The sequence below is a fragment of the Balearica regulorum genome, chromosome 4 (assembly GCF_011004875.1).
Source record: "Balearica regulorum gibbericeps isolate bBalReg1 chromosome 4, bBalReg1.pri, whole genome shotgun sequence".
Taxonomy (NCBI): domain Eukaryota; kingdom Metazoa; phylum Chordata; class Aves; order Gruiformes; family Gruidae; genus Balearica; species Balearica regulorum.
The window spans coordinates 26,341,189-26,363,098 of record NC_046187.1 but is presented as its reverse complement, the minus strand read 5'-3'; positions in this window follow the sequence as shown (position 1 = coordinate 26,363,098).

The following is a 21,910-nucleotide window of genomic DNA, read 5'->3' as shown; positions in this document are numbered from 1 at the left end:
GAAGTGTCAGGTAACGATGGCTTCTCTGTATGCACGTTTTCACCGCTACTTTCAAATATGAATTAGGAAATATTTAAAAAAACCCTCAAATCTTTTCACTCAAGTAAAACTCAAAGCAGGGGAACAAGACCTTGGATCTAAACGTGAACCCTGTGGTTTACACCACGTATGCAAAACAGAGCATACAGAAATGCACGTTCTCCTGCCCGTAGGCTGTTCAGAAGAGCACGGCACCGGGCCGGCTGGCAGAGCTACCAGGCAGGGCTCTCCGTTACTTCCGCACTGGCGTGACAAGCGTCACGCCGAACTCACTGAAGCTTGCTGATAGTCCAGCAGCACCGAGATTAGAATTGGTAGATATCATCATCTCAGCAGTAGATTAATACTCTGCTATTTAACTGACATAGTAACATATTTTTTTTCTGAAAAACCATACATCTATCAAGTTTTTGTTACACTCAACTATGTTTACCTAATGTAGACACAACTAATAATTTTGAGGCACTCAGTAAATGACAATTTTGTCTCAGAGGACTGACAATTTTACCCCCACCACCCCATGAGCTACAATGACAGCTCTCCTTCCATCACTCTGTGCGAAACATTGCGGTTTTCAACTAAGTTCATGCATTAAGTGGGTCCCTTTACTTTGACCTGTAAATGACTCCCTAAGTTAGTTTAATTAGGGCAAATATCGTACTAGGAGAGATTCTTGCAGAACTTACAAATGGGTCAGCTCCATGTTTTACTTGTGTCACCTCTAACCAGCAAAAGGAGTAACTGATGTGCATGAAGTTAGCACAGAAAGCGTTGCTGATTTAACGAAAAAAAAAAATCCTTCTAGTTAGAGGAAAGAAAAATCTTGCACCGGGGTTAGAAAGTCCGAAAGGAGGAGGAAAAGGTCCGTTAAAGATCTGCTGCTATCCTTTCCGCTCTTTCCGATCAGCAGAGAAAACTGAGGCTTGAAGCTGCGCCCTTGAGCTGCACGTTGCAACAGGAGGAGCCCCAGTCAACCACCACGCTCACTGCAGCCACCCTGCAGCAGAGCGGGGTGCCGGTGGCCCCTGCCCACCCAGGGGAACGCAAGGGAGGGATCCCCAGATACTGGGCCATGGGGAAGGGAGTTACATACGTCCTACACCATGGTATAAGAACATACCCAAGACCTTTCAGTTTAGAAATCTCCTTATTCTTGACTTCAAACATTCGCCTTCCTTCCAGGTTTGGAGCCTGCATCTGTTTCTTTCAGATGTAGGAACAAGGCACCACTCTTTCTCCTCCAGACCATTCTGCCATTAGTTCGGTGGTTTGAGCACTCACATCCTTGACATTCAGGTCCTCCTTGTCCAAATGGATTCAGAGCACCACCTTACAGGAGGTAAAAGGCTTAAAATACTCTGGGGTACACACAGGCACACCACATCACCCCCCTCCTTCCCACGTCACGTAAAAAAATATTTCAAATCATTATATGAAGGAGCAGGGAGAGGGAGAGCCTGCTATTCCACTTCCTTTTAAGAAGGGGTTTAATCCTCAGTGTAAAACCAGTGCCACTCTCCCGATTCATAATCCCAGCAGAAACACAGCACTCGCTGCTGGAGGAGGCCATAAAGGGTTTGCAGGTTTTCTTTCTTTTACAATCCAGCCAGGCTAATCACGGTTAACCTGTTTCTCCCACTCAGGATTTGCTTCAACTAGCACATTAAATACTTTGTCTTCGTAGTATTTTACACAAGGAAAACCATCCCAGGGTGAGCACGTTTCCTTCTAATGTCATGGCAACACAGCTGTACGCTCCTAAATCACGGCAGAAAAGCCGGCCCGGTGCCTGGCAGGAACAGCTTGGGATTGTGGTTCAGCTTCCTTTTAGCTTGCACTGCATTAGCAACTGGAACCTCATTGGATTTTTCAGGCGTAATCATCTTCCTCTTATTTTTCTGCTCCTGTTGTGATTATTTGTAAAAATGACAGCACCATTATCTTCTTGTATGTAAGCCTTCATACAGACCACTTTGGTAAAGAGATTTAACTGGAGGGGATGGCTTAAAGTGCAGTCTGCTCTGAAAAGGGATAGGGAAAGTGGCATCCTGGGGCTCCCAGGCTGCGTTTCAATTTTTGTTGTAGCCAACGTGCCTGATTTGGAAGGGGGTGGCATTTCCTCCCCATCTATCCCTCCCCAGACAGATGCAACTGATCTCCTCTGACTAGCCTTTCTCCCCACCTGTGTAGTCCTGGCTCTGTTGACATTTGTACAGGCGTAAAGCCGGTCAGATGGCAGGAATCCAGTTCTAATTAATGGGAGCAAATGGTTCGCTATAAACAGAGAAAGGGCTGGCGTCGGGGGGGGGGGGAGGTGACAGATGTCAAGCAAGGGGAAAACGTCTATTAGCTGTTCCCTCCACCACCACCCCCAGCACCCCCAGCACATTTGTTGTGCATGACAGCCCTTCAGTTCAGACTCTGGTTTCAAACATCCAGACTCCACATAACCGGGTCTGTATTTGAACCTTTGCAGCATCCGCACAGCCTTCCTAAGGCAGGACGACGGGATGGTGGAAGGGACCGTATAAGGCAGAATTGTAAAACCTCAGGCTTGCCTGCTCCTCAAGAATTTATACAGTCTTATAATCGGTAACCCTGGCAAATCTCCCCTCTGTTTGTCTCTCTGCTGTTAACACTCTCCGTGCCAGCAGCAAGCACGCAGTTTGTCAGAGGGCTGCAGTCTGCAGGCAGTTATTCTCCCAGTTCTTCAGGTGGAAACGACCTCTTGCTTGCACCAAAGCACTCCAACGTCTCTGGCGCAAACACGAGCGGCCTGTTTCCACCATGACCTGGGTTCCCGCGGCACCCTTGGGCGAGCTGCAGAAACTCCTCAGCTGAGCTGCTCCAGGGAAGATGGGGACCAAGGCCGCAGCACGCGCGCCTCGCAGAGGACACCCTGGGTCCCTCGCATCCAGAACCCCAGGCAACAAACACCAGCAGATCTAACGGTAGCACAGAGGAAACTCATCTCTATCAAGACAGTGCCACTGTGGGGAGGTGCTGGGCGACACCGGCCAAACCGAAGCAGTACGAGGAGGAAAAGGGGGTCCGACAGCTCCCACAGCAAATTGCCAGGTGCAAATCCCGGGCGTGTAAGGCGACAAGGCAAAGGTGAGCCTCTCGCACAGGACTACCAAGAGGACACGGGACGTATTAGATCTGCTGTCATGGTAATTTTCCCAGCAGCAACACACTGATGTTTTACAGAAGGATTTGCGACGCAGGATTCCTAGCCCCGGCACGGCCATGGTTTCCAGGTTAAATCAAATTGAAAACTAGATGCGCTTTTGTCAAGGAAACCAGGTCAAGTGTAGCCACGAGGTTTCAGAGCTCCTGCAGCTGTGCCTGTTAACGTGAAGAAAGCAGCGCTGCCGCCTCCTCCACGCTCACTATTGCTGCACAGCAGCAGCTGCTTCCTTGGCCAAGGCAGGCAAGCAGCTTGCTTACACATACTTAGACCCCACATTTTAAGTGCGAGGGGAAAAAAGAAAAAAAAAAAAAAAAACTTCACAAAGACTGAAGAGAACCTGACAAAGTTTTTGTGAATCCAACAAGTATTCCTACGTGCTCCCTTTGTGCGTTTGTAGTAAGGCGCTATAGAACTACTCGAATACGGAGCTAAGCATACGTATAGTCAGGTGTAGCTGACGTTTGACTAGCTGGGAACGTTAGCAGTCGTTTTCTTCCTCTTCCTAAGAAAGTAGCTTGCTGCCAGTCACCAGTTCTACATGGCTGTTAGATTTCTCTGTAGGGAGATCTCCACTGTGTAATTTATGGACTATTGCTCTAGGAAAGCTACTGCCCTCTTTGGGGTGGGGGGGGTTTGTGTGTTACACTTGTCCTGATAACAAACTAAGGAGATTTGCTGCATATCTGATGTCTGCCTGCTTGCCTTTATAGCACGGACTAAGCAGTGAGCAGACGCTGTTTGATCCATGGAGGGCCCTGCTGCTAGTGAGTATTCCCAAACAGCTCCTGGTAACGAGCAAACAAAGTTCTTGCTTGTTCAGTTAACTCCGATCAATCCATCAGAGTTAAGAAGAGAGATTATGCGTTACACATGACCTCTAGTTACAGAGGCTGGAAAGAAATCTCTTACCTACCACGCATGCAAACATTTTTCACAAATGTAGCTGGGTTCCTGTTAGGAAGCACGGTCACCGTTTTTAAACAACTGCCAGAAAAGATTCGAGCCTTCGGTGCAGGGGAGAGTGCGAGAGCGTTCGTCCAAGACTTGCCCCTCCTCAAGGAAGGGGATTCCTCCTGCCACTCAACCCAAATTATAATAATGTATTTGCTGGGCCAGAGGGAGAGAACTATGCCTAAGGGGAAGCGTGACTTTGTAGTACGGGAATGGAGAGCTCTGCTGCCTGTTCTCATTTCTGCTTATGGATGTGATGTTAATATTAAACAGCACATTAAAAGACAGTGCTCAGAGATAGCACTTGACCCCTGCCTTCCTCTTCATAGGCAAGCACCTTCCCCAGCAGGCTCTCTCCTTCCCCAGCTACGCTTTCAAAGTGGCCAAAACAGCGGCGTGATGCTTGTCGGGAGCACAGTTCCCCTGAGCAGTGAGTCCACTTTGATCAGAACTTAGGCAGAGGAACACTGCGTTTTGGGGTCAGGCCACGCTTCCCTAGGAGCTATGCTGCGGGACTCCCGCTCTCAGCGGTCCTGGGCGAGTAGGAAAACAAAATCCAGCTGTTCACAGATGCCAGGGAGATGCATCATCTCCAGGGGTAAGTACTGACTGAACAGGGAATAGACGGACACGGGAATGTTATAGCAATAAATACATTAACAATTTAAGTGTTCAGATACTATGGTAACAGCACCTGAATTACGTATCCTTGAACTGGGAGAGCTCAACTGCTTTTTTTCTGTTTACGTTAACTTTCTTTCCTGCTTTAAACTTTCACCCCTTATGAGATAAGCCCTATTAAAACACTTGGCTTTCCCACATCTCTGCCTTAAAAATACCTCCTTTAGAGAAGTGTTCCATTGTCAACCTGCAGTTTATAAAAAAAAAAGGGGGGGGGGAGGGGGGGAGAGAGAAAGAATGAAAGAGACAGCTTTCTATAAAATCTTCCAGTTCATCTGGCCCATCTCAAAGCAGGTATAGACAAGAATAGCTGCTCAGTGTGCGTGGAAAATTGTTTTACTAAATGTGGAAGGAAAAGCATTGATTCAATCTCATGGACACGAGAAGTCAAAATTGCACAGAGTTGCCATTAGTGCTCTTGCTGCTGTTAAATCTGAAAGGAGTGGAACGGCCACTCGTTCAGAGGCCAACATAAAGGCAATGAAGGAAGCCAAAATTACTCTTCTGAATTTCCTCTCACTGCTGCTATAATTGGGCACCCCAAGGTATTCTCTTCTCAGCCACAATGGTGAGCAGTCAAACCTGTCACTGCATATATAGTAGGCAGCACAGAATTGACAGCCAGGGCAACTTTTTCATTGATTTTTCATAATACGATCAATAAAATATTTCATTATGACCCATAAAATCCTATTTGCATCATCAAGAAATGGGAAAGATGCTGTCATGTCTGGAAAAAAAAAAAAAATAAAAAATAAACCCCCTAGAGATGTAGATCTGCTGACTGCTTTTTTCCAGTAAAAATCCATAACAAATGATTTCTTTTCTGATTCTAATCATACCACATCGAGTATTGGCTAGGTGCAAGGGAAAAAAACCAAAACCCACCGGTCAGAATCAACTTTCAGCTATAGAAACACTACACAATTCAACAACGACGCTTCTAGTTGTCTGGGACAGCTAGTTCCACATAAAAGGACCAGCTTTCAGCATTCCAGGCATTCAGCATTGCCTTGTTCAGAAATAACCGCACAAACCGCTAAACAAAACAGCCCATCGTGCAAAACTTTTTCCAAGCCGCCTTCAGTGAACTGCCCCAACCGTAAAGGCCAGAAGCGCATCTCGCCGCTGGTGTATAGCTCTGCGGGCAGAAGGGCCGCATCCCAACTAACCTCTAGAGCTGCTGGGGATTGCAAATGGCCCTGGGGCAAGGGGTGTTTTCCACTTAAATGCACTTCCTAGTAAAGGTAAGACAAGGTAATCGGAGGTGAAGATACTTAAATTCTCTTCCTTTAGGTTAACCTCATATATGTAGAAAGCTAACTCCCCGCTCTCCCCCTCCGCCCAACTCTTACCACTATGGTTTAAGGGAAAGAAAGAAGCAATGTCTTGAAGTCTAGAAAGTATGTGGCCAAATGCGCTACAAGCTCTTGGAGCCTCCCAAGGTTTCCAGAGTGCACAGCTTGAAACCTTTTAAAGCCACCTGATTATTGGAATATAGACAGGTACTTCAGCTCCTTTTTAACATCTCACATTAACCATCCAACACTCAGCTAGCCACTTTGAAAAGTATTTGAGTGCAGACCAACTGTAGATTAGATCACATAAACATCTATTTCCATTAAAACATTTTTTTTTCTTCCTCCAATTACAGATTTACAAAGGTAGACCTTGTTTATACAATTTTTGATTGCTCACAAAGTAGTCTATGGTACACTGCAAAACCTGGGATATAAGTATTACAGATGCTGGGAAATAGTTTATGAAATGCGTGGCTTTCTAGAGCCTTGCTTAACAAGGCTGAGCTCAGACTGTGAGAGCTACTTAAGACAGCGCTGCCCTGACCCTCTTGCCCTTTCAAGATGCAAGAAACCCTCGCAACAGCTTCGTTCGCCGAAGGTCCTTCCCAAAAGGCAATTCGTAAAGTTTTAAAGCACTAAGATTACACTGGATGTTGGACTTGTGGGAAAGTTCAAGGCAAGACAATGCAGCCCTTCTGCAGAGTGCTACAGAATAACTGCGAAGGGGTAGGAAACGACACAAAAGCAAGTGAACTGCACTCACCCTTGCAATTTGTCAGTAGGGGAACAACGGAGCAATTTTTGCACAACTCCAGGCAGGCTCAACACAGTTTTTTTTTACTCCAAGATGCACACAAGCTATACCGAACAAGAAGCACCATCTTTTGACTGCTACCAATCAAAGCACGACATGGACTGTGGATTTCTGAAGGTATCATATGTGACAGAGGAAAAAACTGGCTCGAGAGAGAGAAAAAGGAGAAAGCTCCATCGCATTCAATTTCCTCCTTAAAAGAAAAAAACAGAAAGAGTGAAAATCGGCATAATCCTGGCATAATACAGAAGGGAGGAGAAGAGGAAGGACAGTCTGGGGAGAGAGGTTGCAACACTTTCTTGCTGTGGATGCGATTTTACAGTTGTCTGTTGCAATGCTGCAGGAAGTGAGGCCGAGACAGAGAGGATCATTTACACACCAAAGGTAATCTACTGAGTGTCTGGTTCCTCGTTTTTAGCATAGGCCTCCATCCGACAGGCTCCACAAGCTGGGACCGGAACACAAGCCGTGACCAGGCAATGCCACCTACAGAGTGCGCCCCTGGGGACGGAGCACGAGGAGCTCGCGTGTGAAATGAACCCACAGGAACAGCAGAGAAATCCATCTGGGCAGCCAGAATCTAGTTTTCAGAGCTGGCATCAGATCCCGCATGGGAGTACCAAGATGTCAGTAACGACCGCAAAAAGTCTCAATCCTCTTCGGGGTCACATGAGTTTCTGCAGTTTCCAAATTCCTCCAGGAATTTGAAGATTTGCTTCTCTGCGTCAGTTTTTCAGGTGCTGAAGGGATCTATTTGCTCAACACGTTAGAAACAGAATTTAGTCAGCACCATTACTTCTGTAACAGCCTGGACTTTTCTACATCAGTAACAAGACCTTTCTACAAAGAAACCACTCTCTTCATCCCTCAACAGTCTCCGCACTTTAAACCTCATCATACACCGACTGCAGCTTTGCAGAAGCCATAGTATCCTTTCAGAGCTCTCTTCTACAAAGCTCACCGCCCTGACCCAACAGCATTAGCTGGCAAAGAAAATTAGAAGGAAGGAAGGGAAAAAAAAAGGCATTATGAGAATTATTAGGTGACTTCTATTTATCATTATGTTATTTCTGTTCACAGCATATTATTTCAGTAGATTGTTTTGAAGTCTCGCTCTACATGCTTGTCCTCTGCCCTCCATCAGTCCAGAAAAAAACCAAACTGCTTATACCTTCATGATATTTTCCTGCCGTGGAGATTTATTACTATGCCCACCTATACTAATTCCAGAAAATGAACAAAAAACTCCTGCCATGGACAGCAGCTCACACGTGGCTCTGGAAGGGAACATCCTCCCGGGTTCTGCAGCCACTGAAATGCAGCTCTTGGTGCTTGCAACTGAAAGTGTTTCCAGAAGATTGGAAATCATACCTGTGGTCTCTCTTTATTCCCCTCCTCTCTTTTTCTTTTTTTTTTTTTAAATCCTCTCTACCTCCCTTCATAGCATGTCAATAACCAGTTTACCATACCTGTAGAAGCCAACATGATAAAGAGAATAGCTGTAGCCTGTAAGGAAATCAATAAAGGCTGTTCTCATAGGGTAGCAAAGAATGAGATCTAAACCGAGATGCTATGTAGAAGTGAAAATTTATTATATGCATTTTAACCCTTTCATCTTTTTCATTTTAAGAGAAGCACAAAAATATGACCATTAAAGCCCCTCACTTTAGATACTTGCAAAGGAAAGTCAGTGACCAACAAATCAATCCAATCCCTTGAAGTTCTCCCACATGGGATCCACACCCAAACTGTGGGGCTTTACACTGGAGTTTAAGGCACCTTGAAAATGAGAAAGGAAAAATGGAGTTGGGGATGACTAATTCCCTTAGGCTAGAAGATGGCATGATAACTGGATCACTAATAAAAAGAACTTATATTCAGGAAGTCTAGAAAAAAGTAATACCCTTTAAGGTAACAAGCAAACAGGAGGTAAGGAAACGCCGGGCGTGAATGCCAGAGCTTCTACAGGCATTAGAAGACAGTCAGTCTCGCTCTGTTTCAGTGTCTTTCACAAGAAGAAAACACACACTGCTGTAACCAAAATAGACATCTTGTAAAACGACCTGACTCACTCTGGATACAGTCAGCATACAAGTTTATTTATTTGGTTGGTAAACTGTCAGTAAGTTGTCTAAACAAGTTATGAACATCTAGTTCCTCCGCCTGCTCCGTGCCAGCCCTGCTCACCCCGGGCTGGTTCCCTGGAACCGCGGACCTCTTCAACCAGTGCTAATTAGTGCTCCTAAGCCTCATTGGTTTGAGTAGCTACACTTCTAACACAGTTTGCTCCTTATCAGCTGAAGGGAGAGGTTTCATGCTGCAAAGTAAATGCTTGCAAGCTCCACAGGAAGAAAGCATAAGCTATGAGTTCTTGCTGTAATGCACAGAAAGCATTAGCAACGTAAGTAAACAGAGAGAGAGGTCAGTAACAGCCAGTTAATAAACCCATTCACATTTCTTAGCTGGAACTCAGTCTCTTAAAATTAGTAAAAATCTAGCTGAAGCCTGCAACCCTTCCAGATGCAGGCAGTTTCTCCTTTGCTCACTATCTCAAATTTCTCTTTGGCAACCCAGGATTAAACGGTATCATTCCTCTTGACGAGAGGTTTTACCTGTTTCCTTGAGCCCCAAACCACTTAACCTAGTTTAGACATACAAGCTCTTGTGCTCAACCGCACACGTACTTCCAAAACGTGTTAATTATTACACTAACACAACAGTTCTACCAATGCTGTATTAAAGATTCAGACAATCATTAGCTATAAGAGCATTTAATCACGGTTCAACGCAGGAGCGGACTCCTCCATACATCACAAAACTCCTTTTCTGTTTCGGCTGATAACGCACGCCAGCCTTTTACTTTCTCAGGGCACATCACAAGAGCCTTAATCACAGCCTCACATTCGTTCCCCTGCCACATCAAACTGGAATGCATGACGCACCCCACGTCACGGCTCATCTTTGGTTTTGCTTAGGGAACACCTCTGGGCAGGGAGCCAGGGACATGGAATTACAGACACCTCACTCTCTCCCATGTAATTTTATCCCATGTGGAACACAGAGAGAACACTGACAGTTACACCACAGGATGCAGCAGCACAACCCAGAGAGCTTTTGCTGTTTATAACTGGATTATTTTTTCATTTATTAAGCTTTTTTTTAAAGACATTACATAGTGAAAACAAGCAAACAAAAAAACCCACCCACCTATCCCCCATCAGTTGCCAGCTACTCTATCACACAAAGAATTTTCACGCATTTCAGTGATTTCTTCCATGGCAGGGCTGATGGCTAACAGCAAGGAATTTAGCCCAAGCAGGAGCTCCACAGGTAGCGTTGCAGGATCTAACTGATCACCAGGCCTTGAGTGGAACTTGGGACCGCGTTAACACAACCACTGAGCTTACCCAAAGCCCAGGGACAATCAGGTACCTCAAGAGGAGATGCAGGGGCTGACTAGTGGCACAGCCCAGGATCCCTGGCAGAAGCTCCTACGGCCTGCCTGAGGCCTTCAAGGGCTTATCAGAAGCAGCGTCACTCGTTCAGGATGTACTCCTCTGATTAAAAGTAAGCACCTCTAGCCCTGCTCTTACAGCAGGAATCATTTCCTTCACACCACAACTAGTTCAGCGTTTAGCTAAGATGTGGTAGATTAAGCCTCAAAGCCCCTCTCTTTCTGGAAGGGATCCAAACTTTGGATTCTTAGTTCCCAAGAAACCATCCTAACACTTAAGCTAACAGTATCCCACAACCTGAGCTTTGTCCTCTTTTCCAAAGGCTGCTCCCGCATTTATCATTCCATGGAGAAGAACATGAAACACTAGAGCCTCCCTCTCCAGATACAGGCACTTGGACCACAACTCTCTCAGGTTGCAAGATTGATTCAAAAGGATGGATGAAGGCTGCTCCCACTGAACAACCACCCATTCCCACCTCACCGAACTCCATTGCGAGGCACGAGGTGTGGACTCCAAGTCCTGAGCCCGAGGAAGAAATCACGCTTGCTGCACCCTCACAATTACCGACTACCGTAATCTCCTTTCTCCCGCTGAGCTTTGCATCTCAGCCCTGCTGGGAAGCACCTAGGTACAGCTGCCGTTTTATGAAGGGAATTAGACTTCTATAGTACCACGATATCTGAGATGGCCATAAAAAACAACAGTCCTGTTAAATCCTGTCAGTCCAGTTGCACTACTAGGACAAGCTACACATACTCTGAGGTGCAAACACGGTGGGAAGGGTAAGAGGCAACAAAAAGACAGCTGTTAGTGCCCTCCAACATAGACTTAAACTCCTTCAAGTTTAAGCTTCAAGGTTTCTTGCCAGTTAAGCTGCTCAATGCTTTCCAGACACACCAGTAATTTAGCCACATCCTTTTTAAAGTAAGCCTAACTTTAACTAGGCTGATTTAAGATCTCAGGAACAGAGCATTGCATTCAAAAAACACTGAAGCTTTACGAACACCAAAGGCACTAAACCGAACTCACCTTCTGAACCCGTTCCCTCCTAAAGGCTGCTAAGACCTGCCTTGAGAAGAGGCCTCCCCTCCTTTGCTTTTGCCTCGTAACCGAAGCTCAGAGGCAGCTGGCCTTTGCAGGGTGGGCAGCCAGCGCGCCCTGGCCAGGGAACCCTGCCTGCCCCTGGGGGAGCAGCCCCCACGCCAGCACTGCCGGAGTCCCAGTCACACCCAGCCTGCGGAGCCGTAAACACTCGCACCCCGCACCAGCCATCAGAGAGCAGGTGAACGCGTTACTAAAAAGCTGTGGTATTGTGTCAAAACCAGAGCGGTTTCATTTGGATTAATTTTCCTCCTCAGCGCTGCCTGTGATTTCCACCTATAAATTGAAATACCATACTGTGCCCTTAAATGATTCCGTCTCACAGGCATGCTAATTTATCTTAAAAGAAGTGGAAATGACAGAACCTGCTTTTTGCATTCCTCCCGGTTAATTGGATTTAACTGGGTGGGGAGGAAGGGAACTCTCCCTCCGCTGGTTTGGTTACTTTCTGTGTAATGCTGTAATTCAGCTTTTCCCTGACACTACGGAACCCGGCCATCCCTTGCTCAACAGCAAACTCCCATTCCTGCAGTCCAGACAGTTTCTGTGGCTCCACAGCAGACTGCCTGAGAATTCTGTCTAGGGCACAGAAGCATAATTACACTAATTATGAGAGAGAAAAGATAATAGATACAGGAGTTCTTTTCCCTAATCAGCTCTAGGTCAAAGCTTTACCTACAGCTAACAAGGAAATAATCTATTAATGAGCCCACATCAGGAACCGGCATAGTCACAGCAGTGCAAACACAGAAAGCCATGATTTGCAACAAATGGGGTAGAGCTGCGTTTTAAAAAATGGCAGAGTCTTGGGTTTATTTAACTAAAGACATTATTATCTTGAAACTACAATTGCCTCAGTGCTTGGTCTTAGTTCAGAAAGAAGGCATCCGTCCAAAGCAATGAATGCAATATACTGAAATTTCACAGCTCAGGGCTACCAAAGTAAATGCTGAAAGTCCAGAACAACCTTTGAAAATGCCAATGCATTACACCAGCCATTTGGAAAGTTGTTTTTTTCTTATTTCTCCTGCTAAGCACACTGCTTAGTCGAGAGAAAGATACCACCCATTCCCAAATTATGGTAGATCACCAGGACTCCGGGTGTTAGAGCACCCAGGCAGCTTAGAGCTTTCTAGAGAAACTGGGCTGTTTTTTTCTTGTACAAATATTTTATTATGGATTTTATATACAAGCGGGACACTGAGAAATTGATTGTTAGGTCCACAGAAATATCAGGGCAAGCTTTGCATATGCTACAGCTGGGGTTTTTTGTAACTGCTGGTAAATGTCCCACCCGCAGCAGAAGTGCAAAGAGACGCAAGGAAGTGATTTTCAACGCTGTGTCATCTATGCTTCTAAGAGCAAAGTGATGCAAGCGTTATAAGCTATCCTCGCTATGCCTTCGCTGTTGCTGTGACTGATAAGCTTTATCAGGGTAGCAGGCTGGAAGGAAGCCTGCTTTTTGTTTTGCTTTTTTTCAGGAAAGAAACCGTCACACAGATGCAAATCATGACTGACAGGTGCTCTGACAGCAGCCTGCAGTGCAGATGGGACACAGGGTCTGGCTTTATGTTAGCTCCTCTAATTCTGTTTCAACTGTCATAATTGTGTAGTTATTGGGGGGCTTAATGTAAATTTAATATGGAGACTGCTGGGAGGAGGGTTTGGGAAGAAAGTAGTACCAAATACTACTTTTTTCTGCACAAGCACATCCTTCGAGAGCATCGTGGCGCGGATGCCCCCTAAGGAACAAACTATTCATCTGTCTGTGGGCTTTGGGTTTTGGCACAGCAGTGCTACGCAAAAGCACCTAACTGTTTTAGCCTCTAGATTTTGCAGCAGAAGCAACAGTTGTGATCTCAGCAAGTAGGTTCCCCACGCAGGAAAGGGCTTGATGCGTCAGAGCACGATCCACGCAAAACAACTCACTGCAGGATAAGCTGGTTCAACCAGCACCGGGGAGCACTGAGGAGAGAGAAGCTCCTTAAACTCACCTCTCCGGGGGGCTCTTCATGCAGGGTAAGAGGAGGCCCTTTTCATTTGCAGTTCAGCAGTTCGAGCTCTGTCCTGCCTAACCCTTTGCTCTCATGAGGAAGGGCAACATCTTTACTACACAGCGTGGCCAGAGGAAGCAGCAGTTTCCTTGCTCTTCCTTAGCGGTTAGAGCACTCGTTCAGGATGTGGGAATTAAACATCGTTCCCGGTCTGCTTGCTGGGACTCAGATCCATCTGCTCAGTTTTGCATGGGCTGAATTTCCTCAGAAATTGGCGACCTGAACACTTTAACCTCGGAGCCATCGTGTAAAAAGACGCCTCTGAAAGCTGCCTGACTTGAGCACTGCAGGGAGAGCAGCCCGTCTATGGCTCGGGCGAGACGGATGTGCCCCGCCACTCAGCCCTGAAGAAAAGGCAGGTGTTTCTGAGAGTGGCAATAACAGCACTGTCCATGTCTGAGGTTGTAAGCGTGAAAAACTAGGATCAAATAGTTTCCAAGTTTAAATGAACACGAGCTGGCCGCAAGGGGAGGTGTACTAGTTCTTCCTGCAGACCAGTCCCTGCGACCGATGCTCCAGAGCAGAAGCGGGAGAGACGGCATCTCTTATCTACGATAATCAGAGCCAACAGAGCCCAAGCGCGATGCTTCCAAACAACTGAGAAATAAATAAATCATAGGGCTATCTGCCCCTTCGGGAAATTAAACAACAATACCCAAAGCCATGCTTGTTGCCCTGTTACTTACTAAAATTTCCCAACAAAAAAAGGGGCTAAAACTCTGTATGTCTGCTATTTTTATTTGCCCATTTCCTCCCACTTTGTTGATTTGCTGACGTATGTGAGAGCACGCGCATGGTACAGTTTGAGCATTTTACTTTCCGTCCTCCCTGGGATAATGTTCCATGCTTTATGGCTGACCATCAGTCCAGGATCCTGATAAACACTGATATAATGAAGGTTCTTCAGATACCACCAACCTTTTTTTAAAAAAGATTTCATTTCCAAAGAAAATGGAGAACAGCTATCCAAAGCCTGGCAAGGCAGTATCCCATCTTATATTAAAAAAAGTCTGACAACCTCACGTCAAAGACAGAGGTCATAGCTGGTTTGTTTGTAATCGTAGTTAAGAGTTTAGAAACAAATAAGGAAAGCATTCACTGCAATGAAATTGTTAGATTCAGTTGCGGGAATGGGAGAACTAGCTTACACTCCAAACAGGATAAACCAGCTCATACGGGTTTACATAAAACGCCCTGAGTAACAACGCCAACACAGTGTGTCAAATCACTGAACCAACAGAGCACGAGATCAAATTGCTGGTGGATAATCAACAAGTCCTCTGAGGCAGACTGTGCTTATCTTCAAAGAACTGGTATTCACCTACTGATTCTTTAAGGTCTCAGGCCTATACACCCTAATTTTCTTTATAAAACCTTACAATGTCAAAATGATGGTAAAGAGAAGTGGCACAGAGAACATCTCATCTTCTCTGTTAAAATGCACCTTTTTTGGCTATGGCTATCACACCCCTCCCAATGTACACAGGATAGTGCAAAGCACTCCTCTCCTTCCAAGTCCCCTCCTCATGACTCCGCTTTCTCCGCTTCTCCTCATACTATATTCCAGACTCCTATCCTGTGCAATCAGCCAGCTGAAATGGCCTTGGCTGGTGTACATCTGAGAGTATACACATCATCCAGAAATTACTTTGTATTGCCACATACAGAATTTAAACGTTATCTTGCAGCGCACTGCGTTTCTGGTCTGGCAACTCTGGCTCAGTATGTCCCTGTGCTTTTATTTCTGTAATGCAGCAACAATTCAATCACAGTACCAATCTCAAGTAAGTTTCTAGAAATGACATGGCAGAAGTCCATTTTTATTTGTCCCAGCAATTACAGATCGCAGGTGCCTGCTGCTTAGCTTTTGGGGTAATTTACTTGTTCATGAGGTTTTGCTGCTTTTCAGGGGTAGAGTTCTGTTTTGATTTGAAAGCAGGAGAAAGAGAAGGGAAAGTAACTGGTAACCTTAAAAATCGGTCAACATGGAAGTTGTGTGTTCTTTTTCAAGTAATGAATGTTATTTCCTGCCTTTTTATTTGTGATTCCAATTATTGTGTTGATAACATTGGAGTCAGGAGGCAATCTGCTCACTTTCAACTATGTTGACCACGCAAAGCAGATTTTAATCTAAACAATAAGCAGATTCAAGTCAGAAATAAACATGCTGGTGTCCAAATAAAGGAAGCCTACAGAACATTCTCACAGTAAGATTTTTCAGGATTGGTTCCACTGATATTTGTTAGTGAAATCAATTGGCAACAGCCCCTTTATTGACAGTAACAACACAAAACATAGCAATTCCAATCATGATTTCCATTTCTTAACATTTATACAGGCCACTAGTTTTTGGGGCTTTTTGGCATTTGGGTTTTTTTAAGTGATTACACAGCATACATGTAGCTACACAGAAGATCCAAAATGCGTCTGCCCATCCTTGTCGTTGCATTTCCCCTGACCTATTTACTAAAGAACAAATTACACTGCAGATTTATAGGGTCTGGAAAAAAGCTATTAGTGAGAATTCGATTTGCATAATTCAAGTATCACCACTGAAAAGTAAATGTTATTCATTATCATAAAAAAGCAACAAAATTGAAGTGGTGTTATTAGGTGGTCACTTGCATTGCAACGGGGAGAAAGGTCAAAAGCATTTAGTGTTTTTTAAAAAAAAAAAGAAAAAATATCTTCAAAGTAGGTCACTTCCAAACACATATTTCATTCCTAACAGCAATTTACTGTAGCTCTCATAATTTATGAATCCCAAGAATGCACTTAAACATCCGCAATTTCATTATTTCTTTTACACCGTTAGGTTAAAATTTTGACAAGCCATTGCGCAGGTAACAGGTCGAGAAGTTGAGGATTACTTTTGCAAGAGAAGCAATGAACCCAGCTGTTTACCATGATCAAGAAAGGATTATTTCCTGTGACAGGTCATAGCAGAGGATTTTCTTGCTGTTGTTTAATACCTGCAACAGCTGAAAAAACCAGCTGCTTAGTTTGAACATTTCAAAGTTCCCCAATAAAAAAAGAACCCTCTTTTTTTTGTGTTTTGGGGAGGGTTGTTTGGTGGTGTTTTTGGTTTTTGGTGTCCCCCCCCCCAAAAGAAAAAAAATGCAGAGCTCACAACCAACTTATTCCAGATCTCTCAAATTCATATAATTCCACTTCTCTTTTACCAAAACATAGCGGTCTTTCACGAAAAATAGCAGAGCAGACATGTCATAACAGCCTCATGAAATAACCAAAGCCAGTTTACATACATTCAGCATAAGGTACTGAAGTCTTGGAGCATTTCCAGAATGGCAGAGGAAGTATTACGTAGCCAGTAGTGAAGAGCCTCTCACTTCTCCTGCTCTTCCACAGAAGCAGCCGTGGCCACCCCTGACATGGTAGAGCAGCATCCTGTCCTACTACCAGCGCAGTCTCATCATCCCTTTAGGATACCCTTTGTCTCATAGAAGATGAACTCGCCTATAGCCAGGATCTGGCCCGTTATTCCAGTTTCCTCTCTCCTTGTAACTTTGGGAAGCGGAGCTGACGTCTCAATGACTCCACAGCTTTCACACACTTTCTCCAGGAGCTGCTTCATCACCACATCCAGCTACACATGACTCTCACATCCTTTTCTGATGTGTTCCATGAAACCAAAGGATTATGGCAACAGAACTGAATTAGCCACCTCCCTGTCTGCTTCTCCCTCCTCTACCTGATTTTTCATTTAGTGCTGGCCTAAGTTTAGAGACTGTATATAGCGGGTTTGATTCAGCAGTTCTGCTAATGATCAGATAAGCATCACCACCACTGGCTTGCTGCACCTTACTGGTAACAACTCCTTTTAGAAGCAGCATTCACTTACAGCACTGTAGCTTGCAACAGGCTGAGAGCAGTAACTCACTGGCTTCCCTTCATCTAGGTCAGGACTTCCCAAACTGTGGTATGCACATCATGCATGATGTGCAAAGCTAGTTTGAAGAGATTATGCACTAAAACCAGACCCACCCACAGTTGTTTCTCTGGAGGAAATGGGGACAGTAAATACTGCCCATGCAGCTGAATGCTTCTTCCTGTGCCTGTCAGCAGCCCCAGACCTGCCACCACATCTCTTTGTATCAAAAAAGTCAATGCTCAAGGTGAAAATTAGCAATCTTTGAGCACTTACTCATCCGCACAAGAATTCTTTGTGCTGCTTTGCCCTCTAAGCCTGGGTTTTCAGAGAATCAGGCTCTGTGCACAAAGGTATTTCACTGTTCACTATTTTCACATGTCCCAGTGTGAAGCACAGCACCAGAGACTCTCCTGTACCACATGGCAGTGGGCGCCAGCAGTCTCTGCCTTCCCCTTCCCTGGCTTGTCCTTCTGAGGTAACCAACAAACAACTTAGTGAGGATGTGGATAATGTGACCACGCAGCTGTGCTCAGTCATCTGACTGCCATGTGGCATCAACTCGGAAGCTAATCTGGACGAAGCTGTCGTTTCTCCTCCTCTTACCTTTTCTCTTCCCTCACCTCCTCTAAGTCTAGTCCTAGAGATTCAAATGGCATTCTTCCACCCAGGGCATTGAAACATTCATCACAAACTCATTTCAACACCAAGAAAGCAAACTTCAGGACATTCAACAAAAAGTCTCACATCGGGGCCGGGGGGGGGGGGAAGCAACGACAGTAACTCCCACCTCCATGCAGCACACCTCCATAGGAAGCAGCACGCTTCCAGGAAAGCGGTACCCTGCGCTGACACACTGCACCACTTCCCCTTTCCTGTCCCAGTCCCAGCGCAGGCAGCGAGGGGGAGAAGCTCTGTGGTTACTCTCTCGGCCCCTTCTGCCAAGCAAGGAAGAGCGAGGAAAGGGAAGGAAGAGGGCTGCCAGAGAAGGCAGCTTGGCAGCTTAGCTACCCCTGCTGATGGCAGGCAGAAGTGCGGGGCGCCGGGCGTTACGGGGCAGCCCGCGGGGGCAGCCGTCCCTGCCCCGCTGCGTGGGTCTCGGCCAGGCTCAAGGGGAGCCCAGGGAAGCTGCAGCCATTCCTCACTGCTCAAGAGCAAGCTCCGTATGTAGGTGTTTAACCAAGAGTCACCCAAAGGTCACTAAATTACTCAGTCTGCAATAAAACTTGAAAGCCCTGATGCTGTAAATCTGCCACTTGCCATAACCACTAAATGACATATAGAAATCAACATCTGTAATACATCTTCAGTTTCACAAAGCATGACTGCACTTTAAATTTGTGATCTGGAATGCAAGAGACAATTTTCCAACTAGTTCAAGAGGAAAAATTAACTCAGACTTGAGGCCAGTGTTTGTTTTGGATAATGTTTTCATTTTAAGTTAATCTTTATGCAGCTCCCTCCCCCCAAATGTATTTTCTTAAGGTTTGAGCTTCTTTTCATTTGCCTGCACCACTGAACTATGCTTTCCAACCAACTTCCACATGTGATTACCTTAAGGGAAAAAAAACATTGTCTGTTCTAACTTATTACAAAGAACTGGACAAAGCCACTGAATACAGGGGGGAAAAAACCCTTTTTTAAAAAAAAAAAAACTTGGAAAACCATGGTAAACGCATGACCAAATGTTACAGTTTCTGCAAACATGGAAGTACTCCTTCCGTTCCTCCTGACGTTTCCAACTACTGTTTTCCTTCTTGGGTCAGTGCCTGCATTGTACAGGATCTTTTCTTGAGAAGACACTGTAACTAGGAAAATAATACAAGATGGCTTGAGAGCTTGATGGCTTTAAGAAGGGAATGAATCAACTGTTCCCCCTAAGCTCATCCTCCTTTCAGAAGTGGTTGGGGCCTAAAATAACTGGGGAAGTTGAGGCTACCATCTGTATAACTCCTTTCTAAGCACCACCACAGTCTGACCATATTCTCAGAATGAGAAACAAGCTGCTGTGGTCAAAGCGTGTCACAGGGTTTTGCCGAGTGATACAGAAAAGCTGATGGGCACTCAGAAACAAACAAGGGAAAGAGGGGTCTCTCTCATTTGCTCCCGCTCACGAGTATAAAATTAGAGTAGTAAGACACAAGGTGGGGAAAAAAGATCCCTCAAAAAATCCACTACTTACTTTCACCTCCACAGCTGTCTGTCTTAGAACCCTCTCTCATTTTCATATACATCACCTCCATAATGCGTATTGCCTCCTCTCACCTTGAGCACCCAGACACCTCCAGTTCCAACACTCTCTCCTCCAAATCTGAGCGCACAAGCCCTCACCTTGCCTGAACACCCACCATTCCCAGTCTCAGAAACATCAGCTCTGCAGGGAGAAAACTGTCTACAGCTCTATTGCTGCCTAATCCCATGTGGCAGATCAATTTTTCCTGTGTGTAAGTTCCTCAATTTTTCATTCTCCACTGTGAGCCCCTTCTGCTGCCTTCTTGTCTCAACAAAAAGGCAGAACGCCCTGAGGGCAGCCATATTGCATACAAAATACACATGGGATGCCAAAGGTCCATCTTCTGCAGAAATCACTTGTGGCTGGATCATACTATGATGCTAACTCCCTGTCAGCCCTCTCCAAGATCACATGGAATGGGTCTAACTAGAATTAACAACTTTGGAACGGGAAAGGAGAGGGGAAAAAAGAAAAAAAAAAGAAAAAAACATGAACAAAAATGGCCTACTGTTTGCCAACAAACAAACCATAAAAGTGCCGTTGAACTTCTCCTTTCTGTGCTCCTCAGATGGTTCTCTTTTTCAGATGGAAAGGGGAACTGTAAAATGAAAGACTTTTCTCATCCTCTTTCCAAACTGGCATGATGAACATCCAGGGTTGAGGTTGTTGTTAGGGGTTTGTTTTATTTATTTTGAAGGCTGAATGCTTATTCAAATTCTGAACTTCATGGTCACATCATCCTACCACTAGCTGTGACTCCACTAACAACCTGTTCATTACTGTTTAAAACAAAGCACAGAGATTTTATTCCTGCATTGCAGTCCCTGTTCTGACACCATCCATGAACAGACCATTTCCCCTGGCTGGAACAGAGCAGAAGAGACATCCATCGCTAACCATTCATGCCATGCTTTGCTCAGAGTTACCACTTCCTCAAATCTGCTGACATCTTTAGCCTGGTTATCCCTCTGTTAGCCATTTCTATCAAAATGCCCTTGGTTCAGTTGTACAATCAAACCTGTAAATCTTTGCAAGCCTAATCTGAGAGGTGGAAACCTCATGAGGCATTTGCTACAGTTGGATATTGTGCATCCACAGCCTTTTGGGGACAATCTACTCAACTGCCTCAGTCTTAACTGTAAAATCTCTCTTCTAGAACTACTGCTTAATTTAACATAGCTAAATCATGCGTTGTCGAAAGAAAGCATGTAATATTTTCTAGTCCCCTGACAAGAGGGAGGGAATATGGAATAAAATCCTGGATATGCTTACCTTCCTATCCCTCCTTCTCAGGGGTTTCAGGTCTAAGCTGAACACCTCTTGGAACATCCTCTACCCGTGGTGCACTAGGACTTAAGATAGTAATTAGAGCACAACTTCCAACAAGGGCAGATCTGCCTAAGCCTGTTCAGAAAATTAAAGAGGAAAAAAAAGCAAGAGATCACTCAATTGATTATCACAGCTGGTTTTTGCTGATAATACTGTAATCCAGTTAATAAAGTTGCAATTGAGTTTAACTTGGCTCCACATCCTTTAATGTAAATATTCTGCTGCTAGCATTAAACATGTTAACATTTGAGCATATGGTTGAAACACCACACTTTTACTGAAACAAACATCATCACCTCGAATAAAAAAACCCAAATACCCAGACTCCTACACCAGAATTTCTTATTAATGGAAAACTACTAACAAATATAGTTAATTATTGGGACTGTATGAATATTTCAACTTAAATGGCTACAGTCCCATCACACAAATACTTTCAGTCACCCTGCCAAGGAATTGTCTCTAGTTTACACTTTCATCAACATGACAAGAATGGAAGTACGCAGAAAGACGAGACCTCAGTAGGTCTGCAGTAGATGCAGAAGTTTCTTCGTGCAATAAAGGTTTTTAACCACCTAACCCTGGCACCACCTGTGAGGTGACAGTTCTCTGTCAACACTGTAGAAGTGTTCTACAGTAACATAGTGTAGGTCAGTAATTTCCAAATGCCAGCTCAAAGGGTTTGTGAAAACAATTCAAGTGATGCTCCCTTAACTCCTGGAAGGCAGTAACTCTTCACAATTTGGTTGCAAATGAGAGAAATACATGCTGGCTGGTGTCATTCATGGAAGCCCTAGGACTCAGCTGGCAAAAGGACACAATAGATGGGTTTTAGTCCAGGGAAAAGTACTTCCTCACGGTGAGTCG